The 24,221-nt window shown below is 37.6% G+C and overlaps 1 long non-coding RNA gene across 7 annotated transcripts in view; it reads right to left on the reverse strand.

Moving 5' to 3' along the window:
- The window catches only part of LOC105231011 (G protein-coupled receptor kinase 2), a 225,332-nt gene that overhangs the window by 36,739 nt on the left and 164,372 nt on the right, over positions 1–24,221 (reverse strand). The window lies entirely within an intron of this gene.

A 24,221-nucleotide genomic window follows, 5' to 3' on the forward strand; every position in this document is an offset into this window, starting at 1 on the left:
TCTTCAGGCAAGTTTTAGATAGATGGCAAGAGAGCTCGACATCTCTCGCGAGTCTATTCGAATGATTTTGGTGGATATTTTGGGCTCCTCCCAAAAAATCTGAATATTTTCTAAAGAGTATCATAAAAAGGTATTTTGGGACACCTTTGATTTTGCGATTTCTGATCCCTTATAACTGCCAATGAGACATGGGTTTATGAGATTGACATGCAAACAAGTCAACAATCATTGGAATGGAGGAAAACAAACAAGCCGAACCCAAAAAACCACGCCAAAACCGTTAAAAATTTAGGTGATTCTCATTGTTTTTTCGATATTCGAGGTGTGGTGTTTTATAAATTTGTTCCGGAGGAACAGACGGTCGATAATGAGTTCTATTTGGCCGCATTGAAGACGTTTTCGTGTGAACATCTGTCGAAAACGGCTGGAATTATGGCAGAATAATTCAAGGATTTACACGATGATATGCACCATCGCCTCGAGCCACAATTGTGACCAAATTTAAAGCTAAAAAAGCAACGAATACCAGCTATCAACCACCGTATTCACTATATTTGGCTTCGTGTGATTTTTTTCTTGTTCCCCAAATTGAAAATGCTGCTGTGTATCTCTTAATGTCACAACAAACTCATTCTTTAAGTAATTCTTTCTTCGATTGATCACCCTGGTCCGTTAGAAATCCTGATAGCTTAGTCATTAAAGTGGATATGAGAATTTTGGAGACAAGTTCTCTTTTAGGGTGATGACCTCCTTTCGTATATTATTTCAACTTAATGCAAATTTACCGCAATTTTAGTTATTGCACGTTTACTCCTAACTTCCAATACTTTATGTCTAACTGCGATTTGATGCAATAATAACAATTCCCAACATGTTTGCAGCTGATGGTAAAGTAAAAACTCATTTGCAATAAATTTGAAAATTTATAGAGTTGCCAACGTGTGTATGTGTGGGCATTAGCTTATGCTGCTTGTAAGTTCAAAACTCCTTAGTGCGATTGGCGCGTTATTCTGCATATTGCAGGCACATTAACCTAATTCCACTAAAAATAAACTGCAAGTATTTATCTGTGCTTATGTGCGAACATAAGTGCAAATCGTAAAAATATGATATGTGGCTTAGTTGAAGTGAAACTGGAAACATTTATGAGTGCACATATATGTAAGTACAGATTAGCTTGTTAAGGATTGGCCATGCGCTTGATGTTAGTAGACGCGTGGAAATGAGTTTAAAGTGTCCGAGTATGAAATAGTGGTAATTAATTAACTTCTGGTTACGAAAAACCAGTTAAGAGGTTAAATTGCATGGAAATTAACTGCTAGGCAGTTTAAAATATTTTCATATTAATGGTTGTCCAAGAAAATTGCTGCCGTGGGGCTTGATTGAGCTTAAAGTGGTGGATGTTAAGTGTTATATCCGCTTGTGAATTTCACAAAATCGTGTTTTTTACATATACATACATATGTATTTATATCGTCACCTGAAATGCAAAATAACGTATCATCAAAAAATTCGAAATTGAGTGTCTTATTGATTACGCTTCACTACTTCAAATTATATACATAATATTAAATATGTTCAACATTTTCTGGTTCTGCGGTCATATATAAACCAGTTTTAACCAATATTAATATTTTGTTTCACTCATGTTCCATTTTATTCCGTGTTTCATTCATGCCACTGTAAATTTCTGAAAATGTTGTTACGTTAATTTGCATTTCAGGTGACGATATATACATTGTGACAAAAAGTACCTGGAAATTGTAATTATGGTAGCAGTCTGCAGACGCAGGATAAAGGCCCTGTGATCCATGTTTCCCAATAGAGGCTTTATCAATATGCTGAGGCCAGGTGAGTCTTTGAGGTTTAATAGACCTAAGGTTGCGGTGCAATTCTCGTCTATCTATCTTATCTTATCTTAATATACATACATAGTAGCTTCAGTGCAACCAAACTCAAAGTTTTCTTATTTTTTTTATATTTTGTCTGGGAAACACTTATAAAGTCTGCTCGTACGATTTTAAGTGTCATGTACACTGTAAGTGCGCGAAGTTTTCACGCCAGATCGGTATCATTTGCCACTCGAGCAGTAAGGTTTCGTCGTTTGCTTGCCATTTGGCAGTTGATAAAATTTTTATTTATTAACCAGCATGGTATTCCTCCGGCGGCAATGAACGCCAAGCACTTGACTTGAAATTTATTGAACGCACTTGTTATACGGCTACTTAACCGTCACCAGACACACACGCACACCTCGGCACATTTGTGGCATTTTGTCTGTGTAGCAGTTTCGCTTGCAACACGCAACACGCCACAAAATCCCATCAACACCAGCCCCCACTTTCTGTAAACTGCAAATTTATGCGCGATTTGGGGCTAACAGGGAGCGCGCTCTCCCGCCCGAACGCTCGGCTGAGCTGTGCGAGCTGCCTCGAGTCGTTTGGCGTGCTTGCTGTTCGTGTTTGTTTTCTCTTCTGTTTATGGCTTTGCGGCAGCAGATTTTCAATTAATATTAGTTAGCATACATTTTCGCAAATTTAATTATGATAACGGTATTTAATTTATGCTAAAAAAGAAGTGCGCTTGGCGAAAATGAAATGCAAAGCTGTGTTGTTGGCGTGCAAGAGCGACGGCTGTGAATTGAGATTTATTGAAATAGCAGAAGGATAACGGTACATAATAAATGCTGGTTGCCAACAGCTGCCGACATAGCACCGTTATGTGCAATTAGATTTATTTCCATGCCTTTTTTCTGCTTTTAATTATTTTTTTTTTATAAGCTGATATTAAATTACGGTTTGCTAAGGAACTCGCTTGATTCAGAGCATTGCTAACAGTTAGCAGTCACTTATATAGTAATTTATTGACTTTATACATAAGTTCGTAAGATCACATTTGATTAAAATACTTAGTAAGGTAGTACATAAATTTTTATTAGAAGAGACTAGGTCAAAAATAATTGGCATTGAGAGATGTTATAAAGCTTTTTGAAACACCAACTCCAAATACTATATCTTATTCGCCACGTAATCATATAGTAACAAATTATTCGAGACACAAACCGTGGATGTTGAACTAACTAAAAGAGACGATCATCACTGCTTGAAAAGGTATGCAGAATAATACAAAATCGGCCAAAGCTTAGATATAGGCGAAATAAGACGATGTCATTGGAGGAGTTTTTTAAGTGGCGGGTCCCAAACCCTGCGTATAATCCCGAGGAGGAATGTTTCGCCTTCTCTTCATCTTGCCTTCAAACGGTTGCTCTCGGTCTAAGACCAGAAGACGTGAGCTGCTTGAATCATACTTAAAAGAATCTTTTCTGGTCACACCCAAGTCTATGGCACTCAGAGAACTTTCCTCATTTGCGTAAAGTTTTACAAATGATTTCATCCTTCAGATACATACGGTTGACAAAGCCTTTCCAGAGGGACTTCAATATATCGTCTTTAAAATGAGAGCTTGTCTACGAAAGTAAAGAAGAAGAACAGGAAGAAGAAGAAGAAAAACGAAGTGTAGCAAATAGTCAGTGACGGCGAACTCTGTTTGGAATTTACAACGCTAGGAAGCGGAAATAAATATTTTCAAGAAACGCTGCTCCGACTTCAAAAATACCTTTCAATTAATAAAAGGTTTACTTTTTTTGTAAGTCCTGGGAACCTACAAAACATATACGTCTACACAATAAGTCTTTCAAGAACAGCTTTTTTGTAGATACTAACTGACCCGAGCTCCTTTTAACTAAAACCGATTTCATGAATCTTGAAAATGTGTTTGACGAAAAACCAAAAAGTGGCGTATACTTTTTTCTGGAATCATTAAAATAGCGAAGTGAATGGGTCTGGGGAAAACAAAAATAAACATGTTTACTAAACACATTGTCAGCGTACTTCTGTATTAGCTCATACGGAACTGTTTAGATCTATGAATGCGAAGATGAGGTCGATTTTCATTCTCTTGGAATCAGCTTAAACAACAGAAGTAATGTCGGCCCTGAAACCCTTAAGAAAATCATTCTGAATAAGTTCTCACACAAGGAAATAACAAATGATAGATAATTAGCAAACGAGATAGAGAGAAAAAGAGAGAGAGAGAGATGATAAAGATAAGAAGAGATAGAAGGCGAGGGATAAAGGACAAGAGAGGGAGATATAAAAACTTGATTCCTTTTTTAGTAACTCTAATTGGACTTGAAGGTTGTTCATATGAAACAAGGAGGCTAAAAAGAGCGCGCAAACCCTATTTAAGATTACATTGTTAGTATAAGAGAGTTTAGACTTGCTATAAGCAATACACCTGTGAAGAGCTTTTCAGAAGAGCCTGATAGTTAATGCTGTTTCTTGTGTTATTTGCACAAAATTAATCCCCAAACTAAATAAATTCGTCTACTGAAATATTTCGCATTTTTATGGCGGCAAAATTTGATTAACCAAAAATAATAAAACTAAAAGCTTCAACTAAGTATCTGTGGCCAACAACTTGAAGTGCAGCTCAAAAGTGTTTTCAACACCACAAACAAAACAACAAAAAAAACAGGCAATTAAAACCAAAAAGCAGGAAAATTCACCAAAAACTATAAACAGTAAGCTCTGCGCTTGATGTGCATAAATGCCAAAGGGAAATTAATTCAAGTGACTCAAAGAGCAAGTGAGCGAAGGAGTAAAAGTTTGCGTTTGCAGGCCACTTCAAGCACGTATGTACAAACACACGCACATACAATACTTATGCATACATATATGCAGCTATATATATATGAATTGTATATATGTATGAGTTTTAACTCCATGTGTGGATGTGTGTTGGGGTGGATATGTGTGTGTCTGTGTGCGCAAGTTTGTGGCTTGAGCTTTTGGAGCACTTTGTAGTGCTAATAAATTTTACGTAAATTGCACTCAGCAGCTCTTTTAATGTTTTCATTTATTTTATTTTCTATTTTTCGTTTTTAAGCCTCGCTTTGTTATTTGCTTAGTTTGATTTCGATTTTTTTTTCTTTTTTGTTTTTGTTTTTTAGTTGCTGAGCCACTACTCCCGAGGATACGGTCATAAATTGTAAAGTGCATAAAACACTATTAGTTGTAAGGATGTACTGATATATATTTTTATATATATTTATGTTTACATACCTACCTTATATACTATATATAAATACTTTCAAGTACATATAATACATACATGCATATGTGGGCGCATGGCATGAGTATTCCCTGCGGCTTTACTGTATCTAGGTTTAGGTGAATCAGGCAAATAGCAAAACAAGTTATATATGTATGTATATATATATCCTTACAGATATAAATATGAGCATGTAAGCACGTGTGTTGGGTGCAAATAAGCGCAAGCGTGCTTTGTGCTGCAAATAGCCACTCCGGGGGCCTCTCAGCAGCACAGCAATTATCAAAAAGTTCAGAACGTTCGTTAATGTGCGTGTGGCAACCGGATACTGGTGAAGCTAACTATGCTTGTATGTGTGTGCATTCGTGCTTTCTATTATCTCTTTTAATGTTCCTAACGTTTGTGCACGTTACCAGTTTATTTGCAGTTCCAAAGCTTCCTAATAAGGGTCTCTAACACGAGCATGTGCAGCAAATGTGGCAACTACAGAACTATTGTGCAATATCTAGTATACATAATTGTCTAACTTCTAGCATTAGATATGCCCACATTATGCTTCAAATATACTTTATAACATACGATCAAATTTGAACCGGACTGATAATATAAATCTTTATTATCGCCTGCAATAGCCAGCAGATGGCAATGAAATGTGTTTGTGTGAAATTGTTTTTGTTGTTAATTGGCAGTTGTGATCGAATCTAGCTCCAATGCTAGCAGAAGTTGCTAAATACTAAAGAATAATTTGAATTCTCTGTTCAGTCTCAGTGGATGATATATACATAATAGGTAAATTGAAAAGTCCCGGTCTGACACATAGATGGCGCTACTGGAATTTTAATACAGTCATATATTTTTAGTAAGTCCTAACCTTCAAAAGACACAGACAGCTATCGGATCTTTAGTTTGTGAATTATATGATTTGAGGCTAAACAATTTTTGTTAATGTGAAAAATATGAATAAAAAGCAATTACGCGTGTTGAGCAAATATCGCTTTTTGAGAGGAAAAGATACAGTTGAAGCAACAACTTGGTTTGATCACGAGTTTCCGCACACTGCACCAGGAAAATCACTCATCGGGGATTGGTATTCCAAACATAAACACGGTGAAAGGAACACCGAAGACGTTAAACGCAGTAGACGTCCAAAAGTGGCTGATACCTATGAAAACATCAAAAAAATCGACAAAATAATATTGGATTACCGTAAAGTGAAGTTGTAATCAAGCACGCTACAGATACATTTCATCCATAAATATTTAGGTGCTTTGTGCAAAGCGTGTGCTGGGCGAACTCACTTTTCATCAAAAACAACGATGTGTCGATGATAAGTAGCAGTGTTTGGAGATGTTTAAGCGTACTAAATCCGAGCTTTGCGTCGATTTGTGACAATGGATGAAACATGGTTCCATTTTGCTCGGAAGTGCAATCGATAGTCCACTCGGATGGGACTTAGCACGATGAACCGGGTTCAAAACGTGTAAAAACGCAACAAATGGCTGTCAAGGTTAAGGCGTCCTTTTTTCTGAGATGTGCATGGAAAAATTTTTTATTGACTACCTTGAAAAAAGGAAAGACCATTAACAGCGACTACTACACAGCGTTATTAGACCGCTGGTAGAACGAAATTGTAGAAAAAACGGCCGCGTATGAAGAAACAGCTCTCTCTACTGTTTCACTAAGCCAACCAACGTGTCACAAGTTAGTAAAAACAATGGAAAAATTACACGAATTGACTTCGCATTGCCTCCGCATCCACCATTTGTTCCAGATCTGGCCCCCAGCGACTATCTACTGTTCTCAGACTACAAGAGAATGCTCGCTGGGAGGAGATTTTCATCGAATGAAGAGCTGATCGCCGAAACTGAGATCTGTTCTGAAGAAAAAGCACAAACCGTACTACAAAAATGATATCGAAAAGTTGGAGGGTTGCTATAATCAGTGAAGGGAACTTTCAGTTAGTTTTCGGCGATCAGCTCTGCATTCAACGAAGAACAAAACGAGTTTAGACAAAAAATTTGCGATTTACTATGGTAGACCGGAGACAAAATGTGTTTAAGGTTGGTCTTAAACTAACGGGGGTTCCGAAGTAAGGCCAGCACAACATAGCTTTGGCAATACATTGACAACCTCAAATTCACACTCTCTTTTGTATCGTTCAGTTCGCAGCAGATCAATCGCGCTAAAATGTAAGACATTTCCTTAAGAAAGTACAAAAAAAAAAGTTTTTAAAAGTGATTGAATTGTTTATAGAAAACAGCTGCCGTTCTTGGTCAGAAGCAACAATAATTAAGTTGGCCACTTGCAATGCCGCAAACCGATCGCCCTGCTGATCAATAAGCGGCAATAGCAACGGTAAAAGCATATGCTGTTTAGGTGTGTGTGTGCTACATATGTGGCGCCTCAATTCATTATTTGCCGTAGCTATGTACATACGAATGAAAATGTAGAAGCGCCGCCGCCTAAATATCGGAAAAAACAACAATAACATACATCCATCGCCAGCCAAGAGGCGCAACTGAGCGATGCGAATTTCAAATTTATTTATTTTATTTTACTATTTTACATTTTTCACAATTTTCTATTGTTCGCCATGAGGCAGTGTGGCGTAATTAATGGCCGCGAATAAATGTTGCATAAAAAATTCCAAAAATAAAAATTCGAAAATCTCCTTCAATTGGCGGCAATCTAATAGCAATGGCTCGCGCGTTGAGTGAACGATATGTTCCACACATGCACACACACATATGTGCATATATGACGACCTAAAAATCCAGCCAATAGTTTACACATGTCGGGCAGCCGAGCTGAAACGTGTTACTACTGGGGGGCTGTCCGGAGCGTGAGCGACGTGCCGGCGGGTGGCAGCCGTTCTGAATGCCACATTTTCGCGTTCGTCCAAACGGTTTGCGTAAAAATAAATCTCCAGCACTTCAGCAACTGACGTATGTTCACACATACACGGACATACACGCACGCATGTCTCCAGATGTTTCAGCTTTCGAAATTGCCTCTTTCAATTCCAAGTCATTTAAACAAAGTGGATTGTTTGGAATTGTGTTCTTTTTGTTTTTATTTTTTGTTTTTGGTTTTATTTTTTGCGGCTTACATCTTATTTCGCTCGAGTTGTTCGCTGTGATTGAATTGCTTTTGCGAAATTATTATGGAAACATGCTTCCTAACGGGCACACATCCGCACTTAAACGCCCCTAAGAGTATATGTATGTATACATGTGCGTTTGATTCGATAGCGATCAGAAAAATCTAATTAACACACGCTGGACTACGTATCCTTCATGCGGCGCAAGTACAGCGCTCGCTGGCATTGACGTCTTACAGACCCGATGACGCCACTACTTGTGTCAGTTGCCACCGGAAGTGGCGCGTTTTACACTATTTCGCTTAACGGCATAAAGTGCTCGTATTGTGTTATGGTCCCATATGACGCGGTGCACCGACATCGGCGATTAATTGCGTATATGGTTGAGTGCGGAATCATATCAAATTGGGGATTTCCAGAAAAAAATGCAAGCAAAACATTGAATCCAACCGAGGTGGTCTAAAGTCATGCAATATTTAAAGAAACTAGGGTAGTCGATTTTCACAAGCCTCCCTTGAGGCGAATTTTTCAACGAAGCCACAAGCGAGAATAGGTAGTAATCACTTAATCTGGGGTCCAATTTCTACGACAGATGCATAAAAACCTACTAACTAAACTTTTGGCGAACCATTTTCAAAGTGTGTGGCTTGGTGCTGACCTAATGGAACATATTTGTTATGCTATTGGCCAAAGTTGATTGCTTCTGGCCGATCGCTTCCTTTAAACGGTTCAATTGTTGACAATACAGGTCCGAATTAAAAGCTTGGCCTCAGGATTTTTGCTATAATAGATGATATCCTGCGTATTTATAGTGTAGATAATCAAACATACTATGTTATGTAAACTAACGAGTTCGAATTTTGGGCCAAAATTAGCTTTCAGAAAGATCTAACAACATACTTCAAATAATTTAGAGGAATGGCTCCGAAGTTATTATGGACAACTAGGTAAAAATCCGAATCCATTTCGGTTACATAGACGCGATAGTCGTGGGACGTAACAATTTTCTTACTACCACCGAGTTTTTAATACGAATCAGTAAAAATGCATATTACTTCATTAAATAGAAAAACTTTTACTTACTCTTTTACTGAAAAAATCGAAGTTCCACTGAACGGGTGATACCAGTAGAGGTACTTATTTCAACAGCCTGTTTTTTACAGATCACGCGTGAGTTATGTCAAGCTGTCATTGCTATTTTAGTTTAATATTGCTTGGTATCATCATGGAAAGACTTACGCCTGAACAAAACGTAGACCGTAGGGAGTCGACTCGGCGCCGTTCGCGGCAACTCGGACTGGCGTATGAAGCAACTTGGCGCATTTCACGTCGAAATCTTAAATTAAAATCATACAAAATACAAAAACTGAAGCCGCTCGACGTTCCCAAGCGCCAGAGCTTCATTCCATGGGCTTTTAAAAAGTTCCAAAAAGATCTGATATTTGGGCCAAACTTTGCTCAGCGTTGATACCCATTTATGGCTCTTTGGGTATGAAAACAAACAAAATTGATGAATTTGGAACAAAGGGAAACTTAAAGGAATTCAAAAGCTGCCATTTTACCTGGAAAAACAAACGGTTTGTTGTGATTTGTGGGCCGGTGGAATCATCGGTCTATATTTCTTCAAAAATGATGCCGGTGAGAACGTAACGCGCCGTCCTTATCGCGCCATTGTAGCCGACTATTTGGTGCCTGAAATTAAGGCACGTTATCCCGGCGACATATGATTTATTGAGAGAACACTTCGATGAGCAGTTAATTTCACGTTTTGGGCCGGTCGATTGGCCACCAAGATCGTGCATTATCACACCGGTGATCCTGTGGCGATTAAAAACTTTGGACAATCCCGCTTCGATTCAGGTCTTAGAGCAAAACATCACGTGTGTCATTCGCCAATTAGCAGTCGAAACGAACGAGTCATCGCAAATGGGACTCAACGGATGGACCATCTGAGATGTAGCCGCGGGCAACATTTGAAAGAGATAATCTTCAAAAAAATAAATGTCAAAGAATGTTTTTTCGAATGACAATAAATATTTCCATTAAATTTGAAAGTTCTGTGATTTTGCTTAAAAAGAAGTAGGGAATTTCGAAATGGATCGTCCTTTATTTAGTGAATTTGGGGAAAATATATGAATTACATTAAAAGTAGGTACTTATTCAAGGTTCTCAGTTACATATTGTTCGCGAAAAAAATTCAATTAGAGTATTGTGTTCTCCTCAAGGTTTTTTGGGAACTTATTGGGCTCTTGCATTCTCTTTGCTGATTTTTTTTAAGCTCAGTGGTATAATTCTCAACTCCCTTTACTTCTACAAAAGTAAACAATATATAATTTATCATGATTATTTTGGTGGATATCTTGTTTATTTGAATTTTGTTCTAAACTCCACTGGACTTATGTCAAGGAAGATGAAATTTAGTGATTTATTAAAAAAAATTTTAAGGTCGCTTTTTTGTCGTTTTGTATAAGACGGGCTTCAGCCGTTGAAGGCGGTACCAAACGTAAAAGCCACTAGTGTCAATAAGTGGCTCCAATAATATTTATTCTGCTGCCTCTGTCTCATAATATTAAGTTTTTAAGTGCATTTCTTTCAAGTATCTACTCCAGAGAAGTTGTACATACATACATTGAATATCGCAACAGAAGTGGAGGAGAAGAGGATACCATTGAGTAATTAATAAAACCCGACAAAATTGGCTTCCTTTTTGAAGCATCCTTCTTAAGTGCAGTCAATTTAAAGTAATGCTAATTAGTTCGCATAAAATTCTGTTGGACAACATTATTGACGTTGATGAGTTATTAGCCAGCACAACACAATGGTCGTCCAAGCAGTCATTCAACCGCCCCGAACAGCACAAAACGACATAACAATACCGGTACCTACAAACATACCACACACACACATATACAGTGAGGCAAGAATAATTGATAAAGGAAAGTCGTAAACAAAGTTATTAGCGTAAAAGTAAGAATCGGAAAAAAGCCAAAAAACAACGAGCAATAAAAGAAAACAAAACGAATCCACAAGAATTTCCAATTATGCTAAAAGATCACAAGTTAAGGAGCTTAGGTGTGCAGCCAAGGACGCCGAGTGATGATTTACAAGAAATTGCGTTGCGAGCGGCAGGAAGGGGTTGCAGGAAGTAAGTTGGGGTGCAGTACTGACAAGACAAACCAAAGCGTTAACTGACAAGTGGATATGCTCGTTGTAAGGGATCAACAAGCTTTGTTCGGGGCTTGGTGACCCCTTTGACGAGGGTACAACCCAAGTGACGGACCACAGCACATTGCAGTGGTCTGGGCTGCGCGACCTTGTGCCTTGTTAGCGAATGTGCGCGGCGAAAAGTTTAAATAGTTGAAATGTCGACAAAGAAATGCCGACAGAGGTCGAGTCTGGTATCTCCAAGGCGAGTGGCGGGGATATTGTAATACTATATTAATAGACGATAAGCGCATAAAATATTACGAGTTAATGTGTTAAGTAGAGCTGCTGTAATGGCTTATGTGTGCACTTTATATGCGGCCATTATATATTTAGTGCAAAGTAATGGCCAAATGCCAATAACACAATAATTACATGAATGATAATCGTGCCAAAGACGCTGCGTGCTTGGCTTACAAACTTTAGCTCCGTTCGCTGTTGACACTGCACTAAAGTTAGCCAATAAGCCGTATACGTGGAGGCATTTGAATAAAGGCGTACACATACGGCCATTATAATAAGTACAGCTGCTGACAGGTTTGGAAAAATTTCTTTGAACATTTGAAAGCTTCGGATTCATGATTATGTAAAGACATATTGTTTAATAAGACCCAAATTAAGGGCTTACATGGGTTTGCGGGTTTCAAAAAATCGGTTTTTTACAGTCTTATTAAAATCTAAAACACCTCTAAAATACTTTTTCACCTTGGGAACTTGTGCACTCAAGGCTAGCTAGGCCTCTTCAAACGCGTTTTTCCCGAAACCATGTTTTTGAAGTCGGCTGTTTTTTACCCGAGGAAGCCCATGTTACCCCTTAATATGTACCGTACTTATTATTTTGGCAGTATACCTCCTAGCCATACATAAAAACGGCATTTGTGCTAAATAAACACATATATACATAATATGTCTTTGTGTAACAGGCGCATAAAAGTTGTCACAAGTCGTACTGCTTTCATGAATTTTTGACGCCTGACACACGCAAAGCGCAAAAGTCAACAACGGATATTGAAAACACATAAAAATTGGCGCAGAGTAACGACAACTGCGGCACAAAAGTGCAACATATCAGCGGCTATAAATGCCTGCGACTTTAAGTGCTATGCTTTCAGATAAAAAATAAATATAAAAATATTGTTGTTGTGCACAGGCATGTGGCTTCCACGTGCTAGTGGTGTAGTGGAAGTCTTTCAATTTGAGACTTGAAGCCCTATATTTCTATTTTAGCATAAGCGAAATGGCATACCAATGTTTTGAGTTTGAGATGATGACTCTATGGTCCCAAGACTTCAACTGCGGTTGCAGCGAAAGCAAAATTTTATTGAAAAAACGAAAATATTCAACAGCAAAATGTTTAATTTTATTGAAAAAAAGAAAATACTCTAACTTTGCTTTACTTATGGCCAAAACCATCGAATAATTTTGGTTTCAGTAAAGCACGTATAGTTTAACTTCGATTTCGGTAGTTTCCTCCTTCCACAATCATGCGGTCGGCTAATCAACCCGTAAACCAGCAGCACCTCAAAAAATGTTTTTTGATTGATTTCAGCAAATTTTTATAAATTATGCACTAGTCCAATCAGCTAGAAAATTGTTTAAAAAGTACGCTCTCCCTGCACCGCCTACCAACACACAGGTTACGTATACGCCATGTCAACTTATTTGGGTTCATAACGAAGGTTATTGGCGTGTGGCACGTGCCAGCTTTTCATGGTTAGAAAACTATAAAATATGGATGCATACATGTAATAAAAACATAGATGCGCTAAATCACACAATAAGTACATAAAAATGATATATGTATATATATATAAATACGTATAAATATACATATGTATTTGTATAAAAATTCGTCAAATAAATTGATTTTTATTGATTACATTCGCTTTTATCAAATGGGCGTTAAACTGGGTGACACATTGACTGCCAAAAAGCCAGCCAGTTCAATGGTTGTGCCACAGCATATACACATACAAAATAAATATACACATAAGTAGGTACCTATGTGTGGTTGCGTATGGCAGCAGGACAAAACACATCAACTCACATGGCTTCCTGCCGACTTTTATAACTTCACCAAATTACATTGGAAAACATGCGCTTATATGTATTCATACACATGTGTATGTATTTACTAGTAAATAGGCTATCAAATGTGTATAAATATACGAGCAGATGATGGCTATAAAAGCGACTGCCTCCAAAACCATGACGAGTTGGCCAAAGCGCGACCAAGGCAATTGCATACAAACAAATTTTCACTACTTTGTGATATAGCAATAAAAGTCACATCACAGCATGCTACATATATACATACATACATATAACATAAATATTTTTATACACAGCTGAGTGTGTGTTGGCAGTTGGAGGTGCTAAATATGAAAGGACTCGTGAAACTGATATATTACTGTATTGTTAAGAAGGCGAAAAAGAAGAGCGTAACAACAGTAACAAGCAGAGTAGGAAAAACAAAAACAACGACTGACACCAATAGTGTTTTTTTATATATAAATATAGCAGGCATGTGTGCTGTGTGTGTGTATTGAAGTATGTGTGGTGAATAGATGTGGCACATGTGACTAATTGGCCGTCAGTAGGGAGACTTTTACTTCTTAAATGCCAAAACTTAATGTCTAGCATGCGGATATGGAATACGTGTGTCAGCCCAAATAACGGTTTACGAGTTGCTAATTATTGTACAAGCGAAATATGGCATTCCTTTTAAGTCTTGAAGCCAAAACTTCTACTGCAGCAGCGATAAGAGCTGAAGACAGAGTTTTTACAGAACTTATACAAAGCCAACAAGATCACATAGCACATTACACATAGCATTCGCAAATATTTTAGGCAGGTACATTTCTGCGAAGTGTGTTCTAAGGCTCCGGTAACACACCAAAATTCTCCACTTCTTCAACTGCACTTCTCAAAACTTGGAATGCTGCGTTACAGCGACTATCTTTTCTCTGCTCACATACCGACGAAGGATATGTAGACGTGGAGGAGGAGCTGGCAACAGCAAAGCCGACGAACTAGCAATAGGGGACACCCTTGGCCCGCTCACATTGGAATAAGATCGAATGAGAACTCTATTATCATCTTCCGTTGTAAAACTGGACCAATGGACCTCGGTGCGCTTACCAAACGCTGGTCAATGATTCGCTCCTGTGCAACAGCAAGATCCTTTTGACCTTAAATGGAATGCAAGATATTCTCTGAACTACTTGTTCTTAGCAAAGTTCATCTTGCTAAGGAGTTATCCAAAAGTGGAGTTCTTACTGGAAATTGGCCAATTGGCATTCACTAGAAATATTGACAGACGCAAGTTGTCAAAGTTTATTCCACGCTCACATAACTTGTGGCTTTCTTCTTCATTGTACAGCTATCGGCTAACCAGAAGACAATGCAGAAACTGACATTAGCAGTCGAAAAATTTTAGGTAGCACAACGGACCGAGGTTCTAAGCTGGCTGAGTGAGATCTTTGTTAGCATCGACCTTTTGACATAACCTAAATTAAGTGGTAGAATACAATGAGGTCTTGAATGATAACAATTATGACCACATATAGTCAGAGTACTGATCATGAATAACCTTTGAAGTGGGTGTGATATCGGGCCAGTTATTTTCAAATATCATATGACGTGAAAAAATAATTTAAATGAAAATCGTAATATTGCGGCTACATCGCTCAAACTTGTGATTTTCGGCTACTGTTATTGCGGATTTAGTTTAGCTAAGACAAATTTGTGTATTTTCTATGCGGTTTGGTTCTTATTTTATTATAAGACTTATATATGATATTTTTACAATATTTTAAGCGAATTTTTCATTTTGGAAAAATTGTGAAATGAAAAGTCCGTGGACAAGCAACATATGTTGCCTACCTTGAAAACACAGATTTTAAGAATACTTGTAGAATTACTGACAGTCAGGGTTAAAGAAAACAAAACATAAATATGGCGAGAGAATACATGAATTGTTTAGAATTCTTTAAGGTGGATTTAATAAGTTTCTTTAACTGCGCAACGAACACATGTCGATAATACGATCAAAAGAGAATAATGAAAACATGAAAAAATTAAAGGACTATTTGTAGTTGGCATATACATATGAAACCGTACTCTTATATATACTAACTTAAGCACAGCTGTTTATGGACAAGTTCTTATACCGATAGAATGATAATTTTTATGGTTTATTGAAAAATATCCGTATTTGTGGAACCTAAATTATGATATAAGTTATGTAGCGCCTCAAAAAGATCATGTCCTGCAAAGCCCTCACTTTTGCCATTGACGTCTACAAAAGAAAAAAGAAAACCCTTCTCTCTTAACTAAACCCAGCACTCCAATGTAAAAATATAATATATTGATTTTTCAATTGCCCTCTTACGATATGACATTTATTATATCATCAATGACACACGCACTATTGCACTTCTGCTAGACTTTTAAAGGAAAAAGCGATGTTGCCACAAATTACCTTGGGGTTTGTTATTAATAGTGGCAGCAATGTAGCAAAAACTAGTCGCGCTGGCAATTCAGTTGCATGCAACAGATTAAGTTGTAGTGGAAAATGTTCAAAGTCCATGGAGGGCATTTAAGCCATACACCATTGACCAATAATTATCGATTGGAATCAATAAAGGGACAAGTGAAAAGGATGGGAAATGGACAAGTCACTGCACGCGGCAGCTCAAAAGTGAGGAAAATGGTGAGGAAGGAAAACTAAAACTTTATTATTTAACAAGAAAGTAAATTAAAAATCGGTACAAAGTCTTAACGTTACAAGTTTATCTATAGACACAATTAGAGGTAAGGAAAAATTTACTAAAAAATATGGTTCTTGTAAAAGTGGAAATCTTTCGAATTAGGAATGGCGAATCGAACGCACAACTGGCATAAAATGAAGAGAGAGATTTATAGATAGAGAAAATGAGAGAGAGAGCAGGTGAGAGAGAGAGAGAGAGTAAACCGTTTGAGATATCCACAGACTCTCTCACATTGAACTCAACTGTATAAATTTGGTATTTTCATTGTTTAGCAGACTGAAAACCTACCGTACAGAGAAAAGGCGAATCGAACACGTCTTACTTACATTAAATGCGATTGATTTGCTTTCTACACAGTAGCTGTAGTATTAAGAAAGCGAATAACTGCAGTTGTGGCAGGCTTCAATAATCTAGACTGGTTAAAGTGAAAAAATATTAGCAAAAGCTGTTATTAAAATGACCATAAGACTAACAGTCTATAATGCAGCTGGTATGAGAACTCTAACTTCCTCCCACGAAGCTACGTTTGACGGCAATCACGTGGTATGGCGGATATTGACAGTTTCAGTATGACAGCTCTAGCTTCTGAACATTTCTAATCATTTTATGTACCCATACTACTCCCTCACGCACACACACACACACACACACATTGTGTTTGATGGATTTGTAGGCGGCGCAAGTGAGCGCTCAGTGTGGGAATAAAAGCCGGGGCCCGTGCAACTGTCAGCTAATTTCAATCTCATATAAATTAATTGGGCGTACAGAAGTTTATTAATTGATTGTCTAGAGCGCTACGCATAAGACGCCAACGGCTGGACACAAGTGATTGAACTTTGTCGATAAACTCAGTGGTTAAATTGCCCATGGGTAAATGGGTGGTATATGGAAAAGTATATGGGAAAGTGCTTGATGTATATAGGACTATACAAAGTGATAATGGAAATATTTTATTGAGTTATTTTGCAAAATCGAACAAACTAATTTGCTGCAAGAAATTGAGTGAAAAGGAAGCATAAAATTATTAAAGGCACTTCAAAGAGGAACATGGTGGCAAGAATTTTAATTATTTTCAAATAAGTGGGGTTCGGTTGTTTATCTAAAATCTTTGTTTTTCTCAAATCACTTAATTTGACTCTTAATTCTCTTTTGAGTGATTATTTTTAGGGATTATTGGCTAAAATGCAATTAGTTAGCTGTTGTTTACTTGTACTTATTGAATAACTTTTGAAGAGATAACCGTAAGCCAGTGCTGCCTAGGGAAATTATTAGTTAATCGAACTTGCTATTAGCTGCATACACCATAGCGATTTTTTGGTGAAAATTTTTTTATTTTGAACATCTATTATAGCTAATATGTAACTGTCAACATAGCTTTGACATGGTTTTTTCGACTTCGGCTCACCTTTGCTACGATATTCTCATGGTCAGTAATAATACGTTTCATGACACCCTGGTAGTAGGAAAGCATTGTTTCACAGACATTAATGCGACGATGTTTTCTTTTGAAAAATTTAGTGATTTTGGTACCAAAAAGTTTTTACTGATCCTTCCGATATTCCAATGGTGCCAGTAAGATCTTTGATTGTTAATCATCGATTCTTAAGCAATAATTCCTTTATTTTACTGACGTGTTAATCATCAGTTGATGTTGCTGGCCGTCCTGGGCGTGGTTCGTCATCAACGCGTTCTCGACCTTCTTCAAACAATTTCCACAAATCAAAAACACTTGCTCGCGACAAACAATTATCACCGAAAACCTCTTTCAACATTCTACATAGATGTTTCGGCATCAGAAATTTGATTCCGCACACAAAATTTAATGAGACTACTTTTTTGAATAATTTCGCTCATCATTAAAATCGGACATTTCAGAAAGATAAGACATTTCACACAGATATCGGTGACAGTCAAACCAATGAAGGAAAAAAATATATTTCGACGAATGGGTTTTCGACGAAATTTAAATTAAAAAGTCTTACTACTGGCTCACAGTAATAGATATGGGTGTTAAATATGTTTTCATTTGTTTCATTGTTCTTCGAGATTTATATTTCTATAGCTTTCAGAGGCTGCCATCATTTGTATACGAGGTTAGGGAGAGTAGCGGATGTTTTTTTCACATGTGTTTCAATGCGCCAATACTTTACGCGCATTCGATGGATGGACTCCAAACGAGATGGCTACCGGCCCCGATTTTCACAAGAAAATTTTGTTCAGCGATGAAGCTCACATTCAGTTAATGGGTAGATTGGTTAATAAACGAAATTTTCGCTTTTGGAGTTATTATAATTCACAAGCCATAGTTCAGATCAATTACATCCTCAAAACGTCATAGTTTAATGTGATGATTCGTTGGCCCATATTTCTTCAAAAATGAAGATGGCCAACATGTTATGGTCAATGGGGAACGCTGTTAAGCTATGGTTAATGACTTTTTCGTGCTTGAATTTGAGGTTGTCGAAGTGGATGACTTTTGTTTCCAACAAGCTGAGGCTACATGCCATACAGCCAACGAAACAATTCATTTACAGAATGAAACTTTTGGTGAGCGCATTATCTCGCGTCGTGAGCTTGTAGTATAGGCTCTAACATTGTGTGATTTAACACTACCACAAAAAGTGGTCGAAATTTAAAACCGAAATTTTAAGATTCAACCTCTCGTTTGGAAGTTATTCGAGCATGAAATCATTTTTAGAACATGATTGCAAAGCCTTATATTTCTAATAAAGAAAAATTTTAGAACATAACATTTTTTTTTATACAAATTTTTCTATAGAAAAAACAACGAGTTTTGTGTTTTCAATGGAAGCTATTGAAAAGTTGAAAATGTTTTGGAAGTATTTTGTGGAGTGAAGTCGTCAAAAATTTGTTTCATGCGAAAAGCACACCTTTGGCCACGCAAACCTTACCACTCAAAATTTTCAAGTATTGTGCATATTTGACTACATTTTATAGCTGTGCCTTTTGCGGTATAGAAAATTTTTATTTAGAAATAAGTTAATGATATTTTGTTAATCAAAAATATTAAAAATTAAAAACAAAACACATTCAGCTATAGATAAATCAATTGAAAGATAGTGATAATATAAGAAAGTATAGTGGTAAGGTTTGCGTGGCCACGAGTGGACATTCAACTCTGCTAATAACTATAAGATCAAAAAGGCTAAGAAATTAGTACTTGAAAATCGTCGTACTGGCAGCAGATGACCCTAACATCTTTTATGAATCGACTCCATTTTGGTTAATGTTTTGGGTATAAAGCCTTTCGATGCTAGACACGCAACAGTGATGCTTCAGCTGAGCACCTTATATACTTAAACTCATCTTTATGGATGACGAGACGTGTATGAAAATGAAAATTATATTAATCGTGGACATTAACAGCGAGCTGCCATAAAAGCAACTGCACATTCAATTGAAGGTACCAACACATAAGACTTATTAATAGCCTTTCTATGTATGTTTTTAGCAATGTATTTCGACACCTACACAAGCATATGAGCAACAATCGTAATGACTTCAACAAAGTTGACAAATGGCGGGGAAAATTTTGGGAAGCACATATCACTTACAGGAGCTAGCATACACATGCATACAAAGAAATACATATGTATGAAACGAACTTTACAAGAAAAAGCACACACAATTTTATTTCTCATAGCGTACCACGAATGCATTTATATCACTTAACGCCAAAATTGTGCGATTTTATTGCGGAAACGGAAATTACGAAAGCATTTTGTGTGCGCCTGTGTGTGTATGGATGTGAAAGAAAGAGCTGAGAAGCATGCATATATTACGCTCGCTTTAATATGATTGCAGACGAACATTGTATAACCGACGCACACACACATACAAACTACTATTTGCATTTACACACATACATAGTAAGTGTGTGCGACTCCATGTAAGCACTGCAAATGTCTGCATACTTTTCGTGCTTTTATGAGTTTTCATACAATTTTATTTCAATATTTTACGCTTGCTTGCCACTCGTTGGGCTCATGTGCACTTTTTCATGGCTAAATCACACATACATGCATAAAATTGTTAACCTTCTGCTACAACCAAATTTTTTGTGAATTTTATTTAAATTACGTATACGCCATGGCCCTTCCTGCACCACCCTTTAGCAATCACAAATATTGCTCATATCGCTCGAAATGTGAAATGCTAGGCAAATACTCGCACAAGTACACATTTTTTCGTACACACTGTACGTCTATAAGGATACCTTGGAGTGCTCTCAGCGTGTGTTTGTTGTAATCTATGCAAATAATTTGGCATTTTTGATTCTATTGATTTTGCACTTGAACGCTTTTAATAGGCTTCTCATACCGTTTGGCCACTCGAAAATTTCGGCAAGTGTTTGTGCCACATGCCACATGCTACATTTGCATGGCAAGCCATTCAATAAAAGTTGTTTGACGCCTCACTTTGTTCTCACACCCCAAGCAACAACAATATGACAATTTAATTATTTCAAATTGCGCTTTTGCTTTTTTATCGTCCACTTTTATTGCCTTTTCTGCATCAAATGCCAATGTTGACCCTTTTGCCTTGTGACAAAGCCTGATTTATTAGTTTTGGGTGTGTTTTCCAAAAACACTTCTGTGGCATTGACATCCTACCTCTGATTTGAATTTATTACAAAATAATTGTGAAACATTCTAAGCCGTCTCAAATATGCCCGCATGAAGTATCGAATGCTTTAGGCTCTTAAAATTTATTTTCTTTAATGCAGATGATAATGTTCAATAAGGAAATTATAAAAAAACTAAGCTAATTAAAAGCATAAATATCTATGAAACAAATGTTTACTAAATTATTATTATTTTTTATGTTATATGTATGGAAATGACCACTAAGGTGTGAAAATATTTATTTTATTTGCATATATAGGGTATTTCGACTTAAGACTTACTTTTAAGAAACGAAAATGTATGGCTTTGCCATATTTTGATGTCAAGTAGGCACTTATCAATAAAAAAATGGATATACTATTTTCCAACAGGACGGCGCCAAAAGCCACACAGCGAATGTCACAATCGATTTATTTAAAATTAAGTTTGGTGAACGTATTATCTCAAGAAATGGCCCAGTCAATTGGCCGCCTAGGAGGTGCGATTTCACGCCGTTAGACTAATTCCTATGAGGCTCCGTCAAGTCTATAGTCTATGTTAGCGACGATTGATGAACTTCGTACGAATATCAAACGTGAAACTGCAGCAGTATCGGCCACTTGAAAACCGTCGAAAATTGGTTTCAGCGTCTGGACTTCTGCAAGCGTGCTCGTGGTGGCTATACAAAAGAAATCCCGTTCTATACATAATGGCGTAGAATGTACGTTCAGGAATAAAACATTTAATTTTTATACCCTGAACAGGGTATATTAAGTTTTCAACGAAGTTTTTAATACCCGCAAGAAAGCATCGGAGACCCTATAAAGTATATAATATAAATGATCAGTATGTTGAGCTGAGTCGATTTAGCCATGTCCGTCTGTCTGTATATGTATATACGAACTAGTCCCTCAGTTTTTAAGATATCGTTTTGAAATTTTGTAAACGTCACTTTCTCTTCAAGAAGCTGCTCGTTTGTTGGAACTGCCGATATCGGAAAAATATATCATATAATTGCCATACAAACTGAACGATCGAAATCAAATCCTTGCATGGGAAACTTCCTCATATATCTTCAAGAATGCGGAGATAGGGTGTCGGGTTTTACCAGCTCGTCAGCTTTGTAGTTACCTACGATTCCACTATTGCCTGGAATTAATACTAGTCCTACCGCAAAGTGACTAAATGCCATTGATAACGCGATTAAACATACCTTAATCAACTTGAAACATATGGTTAGTGGGTTCAAGACTACTATCAGAGTGAATAGTGACTTCTCTGAAGGAGGCTGCACAGCAGGGCAGTAAATCTACAGTTACCTTGACCACAATCTCGGATTCAGAAACGCTAAAGCAGTTAGGAGGCCTGAGACAGTAGTTGATCGAGGGTTTCAGACTATAGGTTGAGGGGTATAACTAAATTTCCCTCAATGCTTTGACTGATGTGGAAAGAAGAAAATACCGCTACAGTTTGGTTTGTCGACGATTTTTCGATTAGTTAGACACATGTTAATTTAGAAACCCAGATTCTCAGAGCTTGATAGCAACTTTCGCATCCATACACCTTCCGGCAGTATCTATGGGCGCTAAATGCAGATTGGCATTGAGTGCATCACACAGGCTTACAACGTGTTGAGTGAAGTGGAAGTGTTTTTTGCGCTCTAGGATTGTTCACGGAATAATCCCAGTTTTCACAGTGACAGCACACTAGATTTTGTCTTAGCACTTACCGGAAATCCGGAGGATTCAAACTGATAATAAGCCTAGTGAAATAGATAAGTACAATTTGTTTTAAACCAAAATTTATTTGTACATACCTGTTCTTTTTCGTGGCAAATTTGTAAATTTTCTAGTTTTAATTTATTTTCCATTTCCCCTACTAACAGCAAATCACATCAAAACGTGCAAATATTTCTTTTAATCTGCTGTTTTGTTTTGATTAATCAGCTGTTCTCCGTTTTCGTTTTGTCCCTGTTTTCGTTTTGCTTTTGGTTAGGCGTTGCCAACCATTGAAAATATAAGTAAAGTTTTTAGCGGTAGGGATTGAACATACTGATTGTCAGGTGTGCCCAGACTATTTTCTCACTGAGGTATGGCCTCTGAGAATAGTATGGGGCGTACACCCGAGAATCCTTTCCGGAGGAATTCTAAAATTTTGAGAACGCCTCCTAACGGCGGAAACGAGGAATCCACTGCTGCTGGATCAACAATTAGTGAGGAAACTGCTGACAGAGTAAGCAGAAGTGAAGAGAATTCACTAAATAATGATACTCCCGACCATTTTAACAAGCTTGGTTGTAGAATTAAAGAATTAGAGAACATGATGGCTGGTCAAAGGCACGTAAATCAAGCTATGCGCGATTTACTGAGTAGCATAATGAGCTTATATAAAAACGCCGAGAAACCAGAGAAAAAAATTATGGTTGAGAAAGCAATCCAGCTAACTCATATTTTTAAAGATATGAATACCCCAAAGCGGCTGCGTGAAGTATCGGGAGACTTACCCCCAACGAAGAAACCGAAAAGAGCTACTGAGAAAGTGCAACAAATGGCCAGCGAGCCCACAAAAGTAATACAGGAAAATATTACGGGCCAACAGGGCGCAGGTGAAAAATGGGTGGACGTTGTGAAAAGGAAGAAACCAATTCAGAAGAAAATTAGAATGAAACCGGACGCCATCATTATAACCAAAAAAGAGGGTGCGTCTTATGCTGATATTCTTCGTAAGATTAAAAACGACAGCGGCCTTGAAGAGTTGGGGTCAAACGTGACCTACATACGGAAGACGATGAAAGGAGACCTACTCATCGAGTTGAAAAATCAGGCAGACAAGAGAGCCGAATCATTTAAAACCGTCTTAGAAGGAGCGGTGGGTGAAATGGCGCTGATACAGCCAAAAACCCATAACGTTACAATAGTGTGTAAGGACCTGGACGAAATTACAACACCGGAAGAAATCTGCGAGGCACTAAAAAAAGAGTGTGGGTTCCAAAACCTAGAGAAATCCAACGTCAAAAATATGAGGAAAACCCGAAGTGGCACACAAATAGCTCTCATTTGTCTGGGTGCTCAAGACGCTAAAGTTGCACTAAAATTGGGCAAAGTGAAGATAGGGTGGTCTATCTGTCGTCTTAGAGAATACTCACCCATTACCCGATGTTTTAGGTGCTTTCAACTGGGTCATATAGCACACAAATGTATCAGTCAGACTGATCGGTCAGCCCTCTGTACGCGCTGCGGAGCCGCAGGGCACTTAGCAAAAGTGTGCAAAAATGCCCCGAGCTGTATGCTTTGCAAAGGAGAGCACTCTGTCTTAAGTACGACATGTCCGAAGTACGTTGAAGTGATGAAAACAATGAAAAAATGAGGTTATTACAGCTAAACCTTAATCACTGCGCTGCAGCACAAG

The sequence above is a fragment of the Bactrocera dorsalis genome, chromosome 2 (assembly GCF_023373825.1).
Source record: "Bactrocera dorsalis isolate Fly_Bdor chromosome 2, ASM2337382v1, whole genome shotgun sequence".
Lineage (NCBI taxonomy): Eukaryota > Metazoa > Arthropoda > Insecta > Diptera > Tephritidae > Bactrocera > Bactrocera dorsalis.